General features: G+C 50.7%; 1 non-coding gene across 1 annotated transcript; it reads left to right on the top strand.

The window, feature by feature from the left end:
• Nucleotides 1-14,805: 14,805 nt before the first annotated feature.
• Nucleotides 14,806-14,996, top strand: LOC148453732 (U2 spliceosomal RNA). Its single transcript, XR_015874875.1, has one exon. It is a non-coding gene; the product is annotated as a U2 spliceosomal RNA (small nuclear RNA).
• The last annotated feature ends 896 nt before the right edge of the window (nucleotides 14,997-15,892 follow it).

Here is a 15,892-nt window from a genome sequence, read left to right as displayed (position 1 = left end):
CCATTATATATATATATATATATATATATATATATATAGAGGGGTATTCAATATGAAACGTTAACTTCACTGTCGAAGTTAACGTTTCATATCGGAGTTTTTACCTGCGTTAAAGTATCGGGCGCGCTCCCGCTTATCCCCGTATTCAATATATAATTAACGAAAGCGGGAACCTCCGAAGTTGGATTTGCGTAAAGTTACGAATTTTTCCTTAAAAAAATTGTAAGACCCCCCTAAAGTTGTAAAAACATGGGGGATCACTATGGATACTCCCGTTTTAGCCTTTAAATGAAAGTCGGGGATTTAAATAGCCGCAGCAGGCGTTTTTTTCCCGACATTGAAGAAGTGTTGCAGAAGAGCACTTAGGTTATTTTTTTCATTTTTTTAAGTGGTCCCATCAAATTTGGGGTACATGAAAATGGGTACTAGCATATTTTTAAGTCCCTAAAGTAAGTTTTTAAAAATTCTGCATTTGTGCACCTGCCGCTATAAATCTATTCTAGAATACACCTGCCGCATACTTGCACAATCGCCCTGAACCTATTTCCTTATTGTTAAACAATTTTTTCCCAATTTTATTTTTTCCACCCCAATTTTTTAATTAATTTTTTGGGGTGTCCCTATTTTTTTTTTTTTTACTTTTTTTGACACAGTTCTTTTTTAAATGTCATTCCCCAATTCTGCACTTTTTTTCGACACCTATTCAATGGTGAAAAGTTATCGCAGTTTTTTATCAAAGACTTCAAAACTGCGAAAAGTCTTTGAAATTGAATACGGTGTAAAAGTAAAACCTGCGATAATGACGTCATACCTCCGATATTAACACAAAAATGATGTTATCGCTCCCATATTGAATACCCCTCATAGTGTTTACTCTGGAGGAAAATATATTTGAAGAAAAAGCAATGCAAACTTTCAGAGACACTAAATATAAAAAGCAGGTTAAACCAATGTAAATATAAAGTATTTTAAACATTTATGACCTATGTGTAAAAGTATACTTCTGATAATACAGAATTTAGTGAGATCCCCAGTTCTGTAATAAAAAGGGACTGGATCACAAAATTTCGAGGCGTGGTCTGGGCAGAGCAAGGCATAGCCTGAATATCCCGATTTCTAAAAAAAGATGGTGAAAGGGTATGTATATACCTCGTATAAAACTTCCTGTACCATACATCCCAACATTGTGCAACTGAAAGGTGAGTCACGCTGTGTGTGCTGCACAGGTCTACCAATTGTGACTTCCCCCACAAACATTGGAAAGTTGGGAGGTATGCTCCCCAATGGCATAGCTTGATATCTTGCAAATTGTATGTGATCTCATTAGCACACTGAATGGAAGGAGATGGAATTGTCCTTATTTAAAAAAAAACAAAGAAACTTTTAGGACTCCTAGGGGGTATATTTACTACAGTGCGGGTTTTTTAAAGTGGAGATGTTGCCGATAACAACCAATCAGATTCTAGAGGTAGAATTTGATTGGTTGCTATGGGCAACATTTCCACTTCTAAAAACCTGCACCTTAGTAAATATACCCCCTAGACGCTCTTTATATGGCCCTTTAACAAATGTAATGGATCGAAGCATAAATCCACCATTTTTGGGGGGTGATTGTAAAACGGGTATTACATTATACTGCTGCCGCACTTACATAGAGTAAGCTATGCAGCATATGTTTTATTCTGCATTCCGGTATTCTTTTTATTTTCCCACACAGACACATATGATGTTGAACACTACGCAGCTCTGCTACAGATGCTCCCATTTTGTGTGCAAATAAAAAATGCATATCTAAATGTATCTTTGCGGCTGGATTGTCCCCAATCCGTACCTTGAGTTTCGTGGCCATCATCTTTATCAGAGAGTACTTACACCAGCCTATATAGTTCACTGAGCTGGAAACATGCTGGAACTCCCTGTTACAGCCCATTTAGGCCTACTAGGCTTATGACTCTACATTGGCCGTAGTTGCGTAGAACTGTTTCCAGAGCATGCTCGGTGCGAAACAAAATGCAAGATGCACCGCAGAGTTGTTGAATACAACTTTTTGTATATTTTAAGCTGGTTACACACTGGAAAGATATATCTGCAGATTGACTGATCTGGAGATATATCAGCAAATGATGGTTATTCATACACACTGATCAACCATCACTGCCTCTGACCGCAGGTCCCCCTGGCCGGTGGTGCATCGCGCCTCCCTTCCTGCGGCCTCTTCAGCAAGTGTATGGGTAGCCCGTACACACATCATGATGAGCAGATATATCTGCCATTGGCTGTACTGCACAGCCGACGCGAAATGTCTGTGAATGACATAATTCACAGACATATTGTCTGTACCCACTGGCCGACGTGCACACACTATATCATCCACTCAGTTGAACAACCGATATGTCAGCCACTGTGTAACCAGCTTTAGACTTCCACTGGTAGAAAGATGATCATGCCATTTACAGTTGGAAAATTGCCGATTCCTTCATTGGGGCAGACTCAATTATCTGTGGGTTGAGTTGTGCAGTCTGTTTGTGCAGGTAAAATGCCTGGAGCTATTTAATAACACACCTGCGATCATACTGCAAGCAGCCCCAAAGTAGCAGTTAAAGCCTATTTCTCCTCACACCCTCTGGAGGTATGAGCTGCTTTGGGGCTGCTCGCAGGTAGATCGTGTGTCCATAATTCAATAGCTCCGAGCACTTTACCTGCGGAAACAGACCACACAAATCAACCCGCGACTAACTGAATCGGCCCAATTGTGTAATGATAAAATGCTGAAAGAATGATAATTGTCAACATTGTCCAGGATGAAACCTTTTCTAAAGAGGAATTATTAATCAGATTAATTAAGTGCTTTATACATAGATAATGTTGTTAAAAGGAAATGCCTTGATTTGTATGGGTATATTTCATAGGCAAACGCAGGGGGGGTTTCCGTCTGCCTGGAAACCCCCCTCCCCATCCCACACCATGACCACAATAGAAATAGTAATATAATAGAATTTTACAAGTGCTGCATGTTAATCTCAGTATCACAAATGAAATAATTAGCACCACCTGTGGATCTTTTAACATGTATCAGCCAGTAATAAATAACCTGTGCACCAACTAGGAGATCTGGAAAACATTCACTGTTAGGGATGTGCTGCTATAGACCCCAATATGTACATATATGTCCAGGGCAGTGCTAGGTTCTTCTGCTGCTCTTTCAGGCTCCCGGACTTGCTCCAATACTCTGGGATGGTGCCCACATCTAAAATAAAAGCATTCAGCTCAGGCAGGATGGCCCTACTGGCGCATCTAATGGCTTACTATGATCACTGGTCCTGTATATGCTGGAATTATAACACATAATACACTTTGTATGATGCATATTAAAGCTGGTTAAGTGCTAATTTTACCCTCTTCATGGACTGGCCGCACTCACTTTAGCATTAAGCATTTGGAAACCCCCCTCTAGAAATCCTGCGTTTGCCACTGTATTTACTAAAGTGCGGGTTTAGAAAAGTGGAGATGTTTCCCATAGCAACCAATTTGATTCTAGCTATTATCTTCTAGAAGGTGCTAGATCAGGGGTGGGGAACCTTTTTCTGTCGAGGGCCATTTTGCTATATATATATATAACATTATTTGCGGGTCTTGTGCAGGCCACGCCCCCTCTATGTGATGTCACACGGGGCGGGGCCACAATCGCTGGTGATTACAGCAATGCCCAGAGCATCCTTAGGATGCTCTAGGGAGCTGTAAGGGCAGCGGTGTGACCGTCTGAAGCATCCTAAGGACGCTCCAGATGGCACTGCTGCATAGATTCTGGCTGCAGGGTGCCATTCTAGGCCCCTGCCAGCCAGATGAGGCTAGCAGAAAAAAAATTCAGAGGGCCAGACCAAATGATTCTGCGGGCCTTATACAGCCCCTGGGCCTGAGGTTCCCCATCCCTGTGCTAGATAAATAATATGTAGAAGCTGATTGGATGCTATGGGTAACACCTCCACCACACGTTAGTGAATATACAGCTTAGACTCTCTCCAACAGCATTGTTGTATAATTGCTCCAGCGAGCATTTGATTGCAAAATGCTGTATTTTACAATCTCTGCTTATATGCTGCTCCATGACTTGTTCAGTGTGTGGAATTTACCCCAAACATCATGGTACTACCTGCTTGGGGCAACTCTTCTAAAATGTACTTTTGTGTGCCAACACATTATTGCCTAGAAGTGTATTTCTATATCTAAGGCCACATTTACAATTGTATTATTTAAGCAACCTACAGCCAGAAAGTGTGTGATAAAAATATAACTGACTAAAGAAGATCAACTGGTAATTTCAGTTGGCGACATTAAGGACATTTCTGATGTTACCCTACCTATGATATGATTGTTAAATGTCTTTTTAATTCCTCTAAGGGGTAAATAGGACAGCATGCCCCATTGGGGTCATGTGACCCACTTAACAATATGAAATAAATGTGTGATACTTGTGATATAACTAGGGGAAAAAAAATAAAAATACCCAGCGTGCTATAATATGGACACTGAAAAAGTACATTTCCAGAGTGCTGTGATATGGACAGGGGCTGGCTGGCAAGTTTTAGCCTGGGGAGCAAATGCATGCAAATTGCCCTTGGCTTTTCTACCTGCCCACAGCAACGGAAAAATGGGCATGAACCAAGCATATGCAAATACAAGAAATGCATCTCCATTTATGACTGAAGGGGCATATCTGGCTGTATTGGACAATTTCACATAGATAAAGTTCAGTTATAGTATATTGACGGAACTGTGAGCAACAGAGTTGGTGGTAAGCATAAATACACCTCTTTCCAGGTGTATCTTCTGCAACAAGTGTAAGCTGATGGCAGGGCCGGCCCGAGCCTAATAGTTTTTGGTAATCGAAGATACATATTGGCGCCCCCTGGCTGAATTTGCACACTCTGTAGGTGCGTGCACCAGACAAAGGAAAGGGGTGTGGTCTCATAGGAAAAGCCATAATCACGAGCGCCAATCATGCTGGGTACATGCCCAGGGGCGCCGAGAGGGGGGGGGAGCGGGTACAGATCACCCGGGCCCGGGCTTTCTGAGGGGCCCGGCGGGGGCCCGGGATCTGGCGCCGCCCCCCCCCCCCTCACAGCAGCCCAGCACACAGCGTGTGCTGAGCTGCAGTTGGAGACTGCTCGTGGCTGCTGAGGAGCAGCCACAGCAGTCTCCTATGCCTGTGCGGGGGAGCGATCAAACTGATCGCGCCCCCCCTAGCTTTGCGCCGGGCTGAGGGGGCTCAGAGCGCCCCCCCTCCCCAGCGCACAGCGCCGCTTCGCGGCCCTGCTAATCTTTTTTTTTTCTATCGGCAAGGGGGCGTGGCCACGCCTCCCGCTATTAGGCCACGCCCCCTATTACCGGGGCCCGCCACAGCTCTTGGCGGGCCTGTTCATGCCCAGTGCTCTTGGAGCTGCTGGGCATGCTCCCAGTCCCTTTCTCCAGTGAATAGATGCCGCATGCATGCACATGTCATCTATTCACCATTTATCCCCCCATCTCGAACACTTTGTCGCCAAAATAGGGATGGTTGGGAGGCATTCTAAAGGAAAGGTCTCAAAAGAAAGGGGCGTGGTCACACAATAGTATCCCCAATTCAAACTACACCACACAATAGCATGATCTTATTCACATTACACTGCACATAGTGTCCGATTCACATTTTCTACTTCAGGGTCCATAGGGTATCCACAGGATACCTTGGGGTATAGGTGTGACGTCAGTCGCAGGGCACCAAAGAGTTAAGCTTTCAGCCTCCCAGGATGCACTAGGTCCCCCTCCTATACCCCGCCCCCGGGCCAAGGCACCTCAGTTTAGTTTGGTGCCCGGCCGGAGTCGGGTGCACCTGTTGGAGTGGGGGCTAGAAGAGCCCCTGAAGCTTTTTCTTCATGCAGCTGTGGCTGCACATCTGGATGAACAGCATGGACAGTCAGTCCTGACGTCCATGCTGTCTTCCCTACACCCCGCCGGTACCAGAACGCCGGTACTGATCCGGGGATGCTGGTGGGCGTCTGGGGTCACAGCTAGCGGTGACCCCAGATGCTCCGGACCATGGCCGGATTCAAGGGGGACAGAGGTAAGCAGCGGGGTCCCGCGGTGGGTCCCCGCTGATCACATGGTCCTAAGTCCCCAGGCAGGGGGCTCCCTGGGGACTGGCTGCAGCGTGGAGCCAGGCGACCAACCTGCGCTTCCACTACCCCCTGGGACAGCGGACCGCAGCAGAGCGGTAGCGCTGCGGCGTCCCAGGGGTTAAATGCATGCCAGGGGAGCGCGCCTTCCCTGTCTCACAGCCGGCGCCTCCCCCGCTGCACACAGCCCTCTCTGCACTGTGCTGACTGGTCCTGTGTCAGCGCTCCTCCCCCAGGCCAGCTTCTCTCTGCTCCTCGGCGGCCATCTTCTCTGCAACGCATGGTGAACGCTGCTGGAAGTCTGGAAGGAAGCATCGTGGTCTGGGTCCCCCCGCATACCTCTCCTCCGCTGTGGCTCAGGTCTGTGTATGCAGCGCTGTGTCCTACCAGGCCCTGTGTCTGTGTAGTTGAGTGATCAGCGCTGTTAGTGCAGGAATTGTTATTTCTCTGCATTGTATGTGACTGTGCTAGCGCTGCCTGTAACTTTTCTTCTCTAAACTGTCAGCTTTATTACTGTCCCTGTTCTTTCTGCTAAAGCCCTTGCGGTGCGGTGCTGCAGGGTGGTCTCTCGCCTATTTAATACTTAATTGGTGAGAGAGGTCACATACGTGGTGCCATAATGTCTGAAAGTGATTTTCCCCTCCGGCTACAGTGTACCACGTGCAAAGTACCGTTAGCGGAGGGGGAGGGTAGCGCGGAGGGCCTTTGCCGGCAGTGTTTGTCCATGGCGCGGCCTATTACGGTTACAGCACCGGTACAGGAGCCGCCCTGGGCTTGTTTCGCTCAGGCGTTAACAGCTTTAGTGGGCCAGTTAGCTCCGCAGCCCGCGTTTACTCCGATGGGTTTGTCCCAGCAGTCTGTGGTGTCGTCACCCATGCAGGGGTTCCCACGACAATTGGTGGTACCCCACAGTCTCCCTATTTCCCCGCTCCCGGGTTCTCAGGAGCCAGCGTGGGTTAACTCCCTGACGAGTTCTGTACAGCACTTGTCGGATGTGTTGCAAGGGGAGTCTGTGATGCGGCCTCATAAAAGGCCGGTGGCGTCTCTGTCCGCTCCTTATGAGGATGACGAAGGGACGTCTGATGATGGGGAGATTCTGGATCCTTACGATCAGGAACCTTTCCATACTAAGGACGCTGATGCTAAGTCCAAAGTATATATTCCTGGACTTATTCGGGCGGTCCGCACAGCCTTGGTGATTGAGGACGAAGTTCCCCCAGCGGCTAAATCTAAGTATGCCTTTTTCAAAGATGTGAAGGGCGATGCCACAGTCTTTCCTCTTTCGGGTCAGTTGGTGGACCATTTAGAGGAGGCGTGGAAACAACCTGGCAAAAGATACCAGCCGCAGAGACGCCTGGCGGTAGCTTATCCGTTCGCGGATAATTATTTTGCTAAGTGTGAATCCCCTCCACAGGTGGATTCTCACGTGACCCGTCTTGTCCGTAGTGCCACATTGCCGATGCCATCCATGTCCTCCCTTAAGGATGCTACGGACCGCAAGGTAGAAATCTGCCTGAAGTCCGCTTATTCCCTTGCAGGGGGGGCAGCACGGCCGGCTATGGCCATTTGCTGGGTTGCCAGAGCGATGGAGCGCTGGGCGGATTCATTAGAGGCTTCTTTTGAATCCGACTGTCCGGCCGAACAGGCGGAGTTGATTGGCAATCTCCGTGATTCGGCCACCTACATCAACGAGGCGGCTCTAGACATTAGTACTCTGGTGTCTAGAATTTCTTCAGCAGCGGTAGCTGCTCGTCGCACCTTGTGGCTGCGATCCTGGAAGGCGGACGCAGATCCAAGAAAGGTCTGGAAGCGTTGCCGTTTACCGGAGAAGTTCTCTTCGGTCCGGATCTGGATAAGATTGTGGCCACGCTGGCGGCAGCCAAATCTGCTTGTCTCCCGTCGGCCGCTGCTCCTTCTGGTTCTGGACCATCGTCCTTTCGGTCATCTAGGGCCCAGGGCAGGCCCAAACCACAGTCGTTTCCTCGACAGGCTGGCCCTAAGAAATCGGTCAAGCCCCGGAAACAGGCATGGAGTACCAGACGTCCGGCCCCCAAGCCAGATGACAAGCCTGCGGCCTGACGGTCCGGGTCTCCCCTTGGGGGATCCCAGGGTGGGAGGCCGCCTGCTGCAGTTCTCCCGGTGTTGGTCGTTCACTACGACAGACACTTGGGTTCTGGAGGTGGTCTCTCACGGGTACGCCCTCTCCTTCCGGCACAGACCCCCGGCTCGATTCTTCACCACGGGTCTACCGTCAGACCGGAACAAGGCTACGGAGCTGCGGAAGGTATTGCACACTATGCTCCAGGCTGGAGTTATAGTGCCTGTTCCATTCTCCCAGAGGGGCCAGGGTTTCTATTCAAATCTATTTTTGGTACAGAAACCCAATGGGTCATATCGTCCGATTCTCAACCTCAAAGCACTCAACAAGTCTTTGCGGGTCCCGAAGTTTCGGATGGAGACCCTACGGTCCATCATTCTGGCGCTGGAACCTGGGGACTACATGGTGTCATTGGACATACAGGACGCTATGGCGGTCATGGCGGCTTCTCTGCGGCTGCAAGGAGTCCGCATGTTGCCGTACTTGGACGACCTGTTATTGGTGGCAGGATCTCCAGAGCTCCTGTTACACCACTTGGACCTGACCATTGCACTGCTGCAACGGCACGGCTGGCTAATCAACTGGCAGAAGTCCACTCTAATCCCGTCTCGGAGGATTCTGCATCTTGGAGCCTTATTGGACTCGGGACAGCAAAGGATCTTCGTGACGGAGGACAAGATCTCTGCTTTACAGTCAAGGGTGCGCAGTTGTCTGCACAGCCGCCGGGTGTCCTTACACTCGGCGATGAGGTTACTGGGCTCCATGGTGTCGGTGTTCGACATGGTGGAATACGCCCAGTTTCACTCCAGACCTCTGCAGCACCTGATCCTGTCCAAGTGGAACGGGCTGCCTCAGTCTCTGAAGTTCCAGACGATTGTGCTCACCCCGGAGGTTCGCCTGTCCCTTGCGTGGTGGTTAAAGACGACCCACCTCAACAAGGGACGTCCGTTCTGGGTTCCAAATTGGGTCCTGTTGACAACGGACGCCAGTCTTCGGGGCTGGGGAGCAGTTTCGGGTCCACACTTGTTCCAGGGCAGGTGGACACCGACAGAAGCGGAGCTTCCAATAAATATCTTGGAACTGCGGTCTTCAATGCTCTCCTGCAGGCACAGCGGTTTCTCCAGGGTCACCCGGTGCAGGTCCAGTCGGACAATGCTACCACCGTGGCCTACATAAACAGGCAAGGAGGAACTCGCAGTCGGGCGGCTCTCGTAGAGGTCTCTCGGATCCTGGTTTGGGCGGAGCGCAATCTTCCGGCCATATCAGCGGTCTTCATCCCGGGAGTGCTAAATTGGGAGGCGGACTTTCTAAGTCGCCAGGACGTTCATCCAGGGGAATGGTCCCTGCACCCGGACGTTTTTCAACTACTGGTGGACAGGTGGGGTCTTCCAGAAATCGACCTCATGGCGTCCCGGCACAACAACAAGTTGCCGGTGTACGGGTCTCGCACAAGAGACGAAGGGGCGTCTCTGGTGGATGCTCTGTCCGTCCGGTGGACGTTCAGGTTCGCATACCTGTTCCCTCCGGTCTCCCTTCTTCCACGGGTAATCCGGAAATTCAAACAGGAAGGAGGGACGCTCCTGTTGATAGCTCCCACGTGGCCCAGACGGCACTGGTTCTCAGACCTTCAGGGTCTGTCCGTGGACAGTCCTCTGCGGTTGCCGCTACGACCGGACCTTCTGTCTCAGGGTCCTTGTCTTCACCCGGACCTGACTCGACTGTCTTTGGCGGCGTGGCTGTTGAGACGGCCATGCTGAGGTCCTGGGGGTTTTCCAGCTCTGTGGTGCGTACCATGTTACGAGCTCGGAAACCGTCTTCCGCGAGGATATACCATCGCGTGTGGCATACGTTCTTCCAGTGGTGTCGACCGAGAGGTTATGCACCGCGGGAGTTTCGTCTGTCTCGGATTCTCGCCTTCCTGCAAGCGGGACTAGATCATGGGCTTCGCCTTGCTTCTTTGAAGGTACAGGTTTCGGCCCTATCTGTCTGGTTTCACCGTAGGATTGCTACAATCCCGGATGTGCGCACCTTTATGCAAGGTGTTCTCCGTATTCAGCCGCCCTTTGTTCCACCTGTGGCGCCTTGGGATTTGGCTGTGGTCCTGAGGGCTCTCCAAGGACCGCCGTTTGAACCACTGGGCTCAGTGGATATTAAATGGCTAACAGCTAAGACTGTTTTCCTTCTGGCCGTTGCTTCAGCCAGACGTGTTTCTGAGTTAGGGGCTCTTTCTTGTAGACCCCCTTTCTTGGTTTTTCATGGGAACAGGGCAGTGCTCCGCACTCGGCCCGAGTTTCTTCCCAAAGTTGTTTCCCAGTTTCATGTTAACGAGGAAATAGTTGTTCCGGCCTTTAACTCACCGGGTCTTTCCGTGGGTGAGGCCTCTTTGGATGTTGTGCGGGCCTTAAGGACTTATGTTGACCGCACTTCTTTGTTTAGGAAGTCGGACGCTTTGTTGTCCTCTATGGCTTCTGTAAAAAGGGTTGGCCTGCTTCAAAGCAAACTTTGGCAGCCTGGATCCGTATGGCTATTTCTGAAGCTTATCTTCATGAAGGCCTACCGGTCCCTCCTTCTCTGAAGGCTCATTCCACTAGGTCTGTGGGTCCTTCGTGGGCAGCTCGACGTGGTGCCTCGGCAGTTCAGATCTGCAAGGCTGCTACGTGGTCTTCTGTCCATACCTTCGTGAGGTATTACAGGTTTGACACCTTCGCCTCTCAGGATGCTTCCTTCGGGCGGCGGATTCTCCTTTCTGCACAGGAGCGTCCCCACCCTTAAAGGATACTGCTTTGGGACATCCCCAAGGTATCCTGTGGATACCCTATGGACCCTGAAGTAGAAAATATGAGATATGGTAAGAACTTACCCTTGTTATCTCTATTTCTACGAAGTCCATAGGGTTCCACAGGACTCCCGCCCTGTCGCACCTGTGCTGCAGATGGGCTTTGCTCTGGTCACCGGTTTTCCGTCTCCCTCTGGTGAGAATGTGATTCTTGTATGTGTCCAGATCTTTGTTCTCTCTCTTCCTTCTCCTCCTCCGGCCTATGGCTTGGTAACTAACTGAGGTGCCTTGGCCCGGGGGCGGGGTATAGGAGGGGGGACCTAGTGCATCCTGGGAGGCTGAAAGCTTAACTCTTTGGTGCCCTGCGACTGACGTCACACCTATACCCCAAGGTATCCTGTGGAACCCTATGGACTTCGTAGAAATAGAGATAACAAGGGTAAGTTCTTACCATATCTCATATTATACCACATAGTGTCCGATTCACATTACACCACATAGTAGAGTCCCTTATTTATGTTCTGACACACAGTAGTGCCCCTTTTACACAATGCCAACATTAGTGCCCCTTATACACAATGCCCACAGTAGTAGTGCCCCTTACACACAATGCCCACAGTAGTAGTGCCCCTTATACACAATGCCCAAAGTAGTAGTGACCCTTGTACAATGCCTTCAGCAGTAGTGACACTTATACATAATGCCCCCAGTAGTGGTGCCCCTTCTGCAATGCCCCCATTAGTAGTGGCCCCAGTAGTAGTGCCCCCAAAAGTAATGCTCCCTGTATTAGTGCCCCCAGTAGTAATGCCACAGTAGTAATGCCCCCTGTAAAATTGCCCCAGTAGTAATGTCCCCTTTAAAATTGTCCCCTGTAAAGGTGCCCCTATAATAATGCCCCAAGAAGTTAGCCCCCAGTTGTAGTGCCCGTTATAATGCCCAGTAGTAGTGCCCCTGTAATAATGCCCAGTAGTAGTTCCCCAGTAAAATTGCTCCCAGTAGTAATGCCCCTGTAATAATGCCCCCAGTAGTAGAGCCCCTGTAATAATTACCCCAGTAGCCCCTGTAATAGTGCTCCCAGTAGCCCCTGTAGCAGTGCCCCCAGTAGCCCCTGTAGCAGTACCCCAGTAGCCCCTGTAGTAGTGCCCCCAGTAGCCCCTGTAGAAGTGCCCCCAGTAACCCCTGTAGCAGTAGCCCCTGTAGCAGTACCCCCAGTAGCCCCTGTAGCAGTACCCCGTAGCCCCTGTAGCAGTACCCCCAGTAGCCCCTGTAGCAGTGCCCCCTGTAGCAGTACCCCCAGTAACCCTGTAGCATTACCCCCAGTAGCCCCTGTAGCAGTGCCCCCAGTAGCCCCTGTAGCAGTGCCCCCAGTAGCCCCTGTAGCAGTACCCCCAGTAACCCTGTAGCAGTACCCCCAGTAGCCCCTGTAGCTGTAGCCCCTGTAGCAGTGCCCCCAGTAGCCCCTGTAGCAGTGCCCCCAGTAGCCCCTGTAGCAGTACCCCAGTAGCCCCTGTAGTAGTGCCCCCAGTAGCCCCTGTAGAAGTGCCCCCAGTAACCCCTGTAGCAGTAGCCCCTGTAGCAGTACCCCCAGTAGCCCCTGTAGCAGTACCCCGTAGCCCCTGTAGCAGTACCCCCAGTAGCCCCTGTAGCAGTGCCCCCAGTAGCCCCTGTAGCAGTACCCCCAGTAACCCTGTAGCATTACCCCCAGTAGCCCCTGTAGCAGTGCCCCCAGTAGCCCCTGTAGCAGTGCCCCCAGTAGCCCCTGTAGCAGTGCCCCCAGTAGCCCCTGTAGCAGTACCCCCAGTAACCCTGTAGCAGTACCCCCAGTAGCCCCTGTAGCTGTAGCCCCTGTAGCAGTGCCCCCAGTAGCCCCTGTAGCAGTGCCCCCAGTAGCCCCTGTAGCAGTACCCCAGTAGCCCCTGTAGTAGTGCCCCCAGTAGCCCCTGTAGAAGTGCCCCCAGTAACCCCTGTAGCAGTAGCCCCTGTAGCAGTACCCCCAGTAGCCCCTGTAGCAGTACCCCATAGCCCCTGTAGCAGTACCCCCAGTAGCCCCTGTAGCAGTACCCCCAGTAGCCCCTGTAGCAGTGCCCCCAGTAGCCCCTGTAGCAGTACCCCCAGTAACCCTGTAGCATTACCCCCAGTAGCCCCTGTAGCAGTGCCCCCAGTAGCCCCTGTAGCAGTACCCCCAGTAACCCTGTAGCAGTACCCCCAGTAGCCCCTGTAGCTGTAGCCCCTGTAGCAGTGCCCCCAGTAGCCCCTGTAGCAGTGCCCCCAGTAGCCCCTGTAGTAGTACCCCCTGTAGCAGTAGCCCCTGTAGCAGTACCCCCGGTAGCCCCTGTAGCAGTACCCCCAGTAGCAGTACCCTCAGTAGCCCCTGTAGCATTACCCCCAGTAGCCCTGTAGCAGTACCCCCAGTAGCAGTACCCTCAGTAGCCCCTGTAGCATTACCCCCAGTAGCCCTGTAGCAGTATCCCCAGTAGCAGTACCCCCACTAGCCACTGTAGCAGTAGCCCCTGTAGCAGTACCCCCAGTAGCCCTGTAGCAGTACCCCCAGTAGCAGTACCCCCACTAGCCACTGTAGCAGTAGCCCCTGTAGCAGTACCCCCAGTAGCAGTACCGCCGGTAATAGAGCAAAACACACACACACAAAAAAATAAACAGTTTACTTACCTTAAGCCCCGATCCTGCGTCCACTGCTCCTCGTTACTATGTGAAAGACGTCATGACGTCTCTCACATAGTGCCCGTGGGGGAAGCCTAGCCGGAGCTCAGGAGTGAGCTGGCGCGGGGGGGTGGGAGGAAGTAATGTGGCGCAGGTGGAGACGGGGGGAAGGAGTGTGGCAGCGGGAGGAGGGATCCTGTAGAGGTTTGGCCGCGCTGGGGATTGAGCGCCCTCTGCTGGCTGGCGCCCTACGCACGTGCGTAGTCGGCGTAATGGGCGGGACGGCCCTGGCTGATGGGCACTGAAGATTATGATTAGTAACAAACCAAACATGCGGATAGGGCATGGGCGCACCATAAGATGTATAAAACTCTACATACCTGTATGAGTGAATAGATACATTTCTCTTTCATCCACTAGGGGACACTGGAGGTGCTTACGCTGGGGTATAGAGGCGTGGTTAGCTGGAGCTGGCACTAATTAATTCAAAAGTGTGAAGCTCCTCCCTCTCTATTCCCCACCAGCCCTCAGTTTAGAAAATGTGCCTTAGGAGCTGGTCACTACAGGCTGTGCTCCAGCAATACATTTATTTTATTTTGTTTTATTATTTTATAGCATCTTTTACACGGAGTCTAAAGACGCGCTCTCTAAGTGGCATGGAGCTGTTACAAACAGCGTGTCTGCTGTCTTTATTACTGTATGCCTGCATCTCTCCCTGTTAGAGTTGCAGTTGATTAAGTAAAGGCTGGATTCTCCTTGAAAGGAGCTAACCTGTGGGCTGGGGAGGTGTTCTCCTTTGGCCTTCTGTTTTTTTCTATAGTCTGGATACTGTCTGTGTGTCTTAAATGACAGGCAGTAGGCTTCTCCACCGTCCCTGAACCACTAGGTCCCAGGATCAAGTCCTGCCTTGGACAAAAGTGTGTGTATATATATGTGTGTATATGTATGTATATATACATATATATATATGTATTTAAAACAAAATGTTTAATAGTCCCTTCCATGGCTTATTCTGCTTCACTCACTCCTACATGGGCCGCTGACGTGATAGCAGAAATGAGTAGGTCTAGAAATGAGTAGGTCTCAACCTCTCTGGGAGCGGAAGGGAAGCTCAGTGCTGAATCACTTCTCTGCCTTTTGGCTAAGATCAAGTGTAGTATCTGTTCTTATCAGTTTAATATCTGATCCGCCCCCTATCTGGGGGCCATAGATTAAATGGATTTTTAGAACAGGGAGATGGAAGAAGAGCTTGCTCTGTCCACTCCACGCATTGACCTGGTATTGCAGTACTGCCAGGACCGGTGCACCCAAAAAAGATTACACACTGAGTGCGTCACACGCATGTGAGGTCACTTCCTCCGTGCCTCTGGGAAGGTGAAGAGAGACATCCCTTTCCATAGATGTACGATGACGTCATCTACCAGTGTCCAACGTCATTCCCTACCATCCAAGTGAGAGGGGAATATATCTTTGTGGCGAGCGATGCGAGCCTGCAAGCGGCTAACTTTCTTATTTTCCTGGAAAGTGTGGGCAGAAGCCTCCTCTTCCACCCTCACTCACGTCTCTTCCAGGTACAGCTGAAGGGGTCTAATGCTATTCTCTCTGGGAAGGTCTGAGACAAGCCCCCTGCCGCGTTACCTCTCAATACCTGAGGTTATAGGTACTGCGGCTATTGTACCCTCTGTTTTCTATTACAAAAAAAAAAAAAAACTACTCGAAAGCGCCCTCTGATGACTGTCCTACAGTCAGAGAAGTCAGACGGGGAATTCCACGCTCATGAGGATCCGTGAATCAGAATTTAAAATCTGTTCCTGCTACTCAGAGATTTTTAATCTGTTTGATACAGATTCCACGTCGTTCCCCCCCCCCCCAGTAACCCTTTTCCATTATCTATGATGGAAAGGTGGGTGACATATTCCCGGTGGATGAGTCTATTCTCGTCTTTCTATGAAAACAATGCTTCCAATGCCGGGTGCTACGTTACTTAATACTCTACGGTGGGGGAGCCTTTAATTCTGACTGTCCGACAGATCCTAGATCTACCATGGGGACCCCCTTCTTATCGTAGTTGGACCGATCTATTTATACTACAGGGGGGGTTCAACTTAGAACTTATTAGCGCCTGGATTAACAAAGCGGTAGCTGGCTGGGCGGACCACTTGAATACGAGCTTGGACTCCGGTACATCCAGAGCAGAGTTGCATCTAT

This window comes from Taudactylus pleione, unplaced genomic scaffold, assembly GCF_031769625.1.
Source record: "Taudactylus pleione unplaced genomic scaffold, aTauple2 ptg001103l, whole genome shotgun sequence".
Classification (NCBI taxonomy): Eukaryota; Metazoa; Chordata; class Amphibia; order Anura; family Myobatrachidae; genus Taudactylus; species Taudactylus pleione.
Note: the sequence above shows the minus strand (reverse complement) of the source record. Positions and strands in the feature narration are given on the sequence as shown.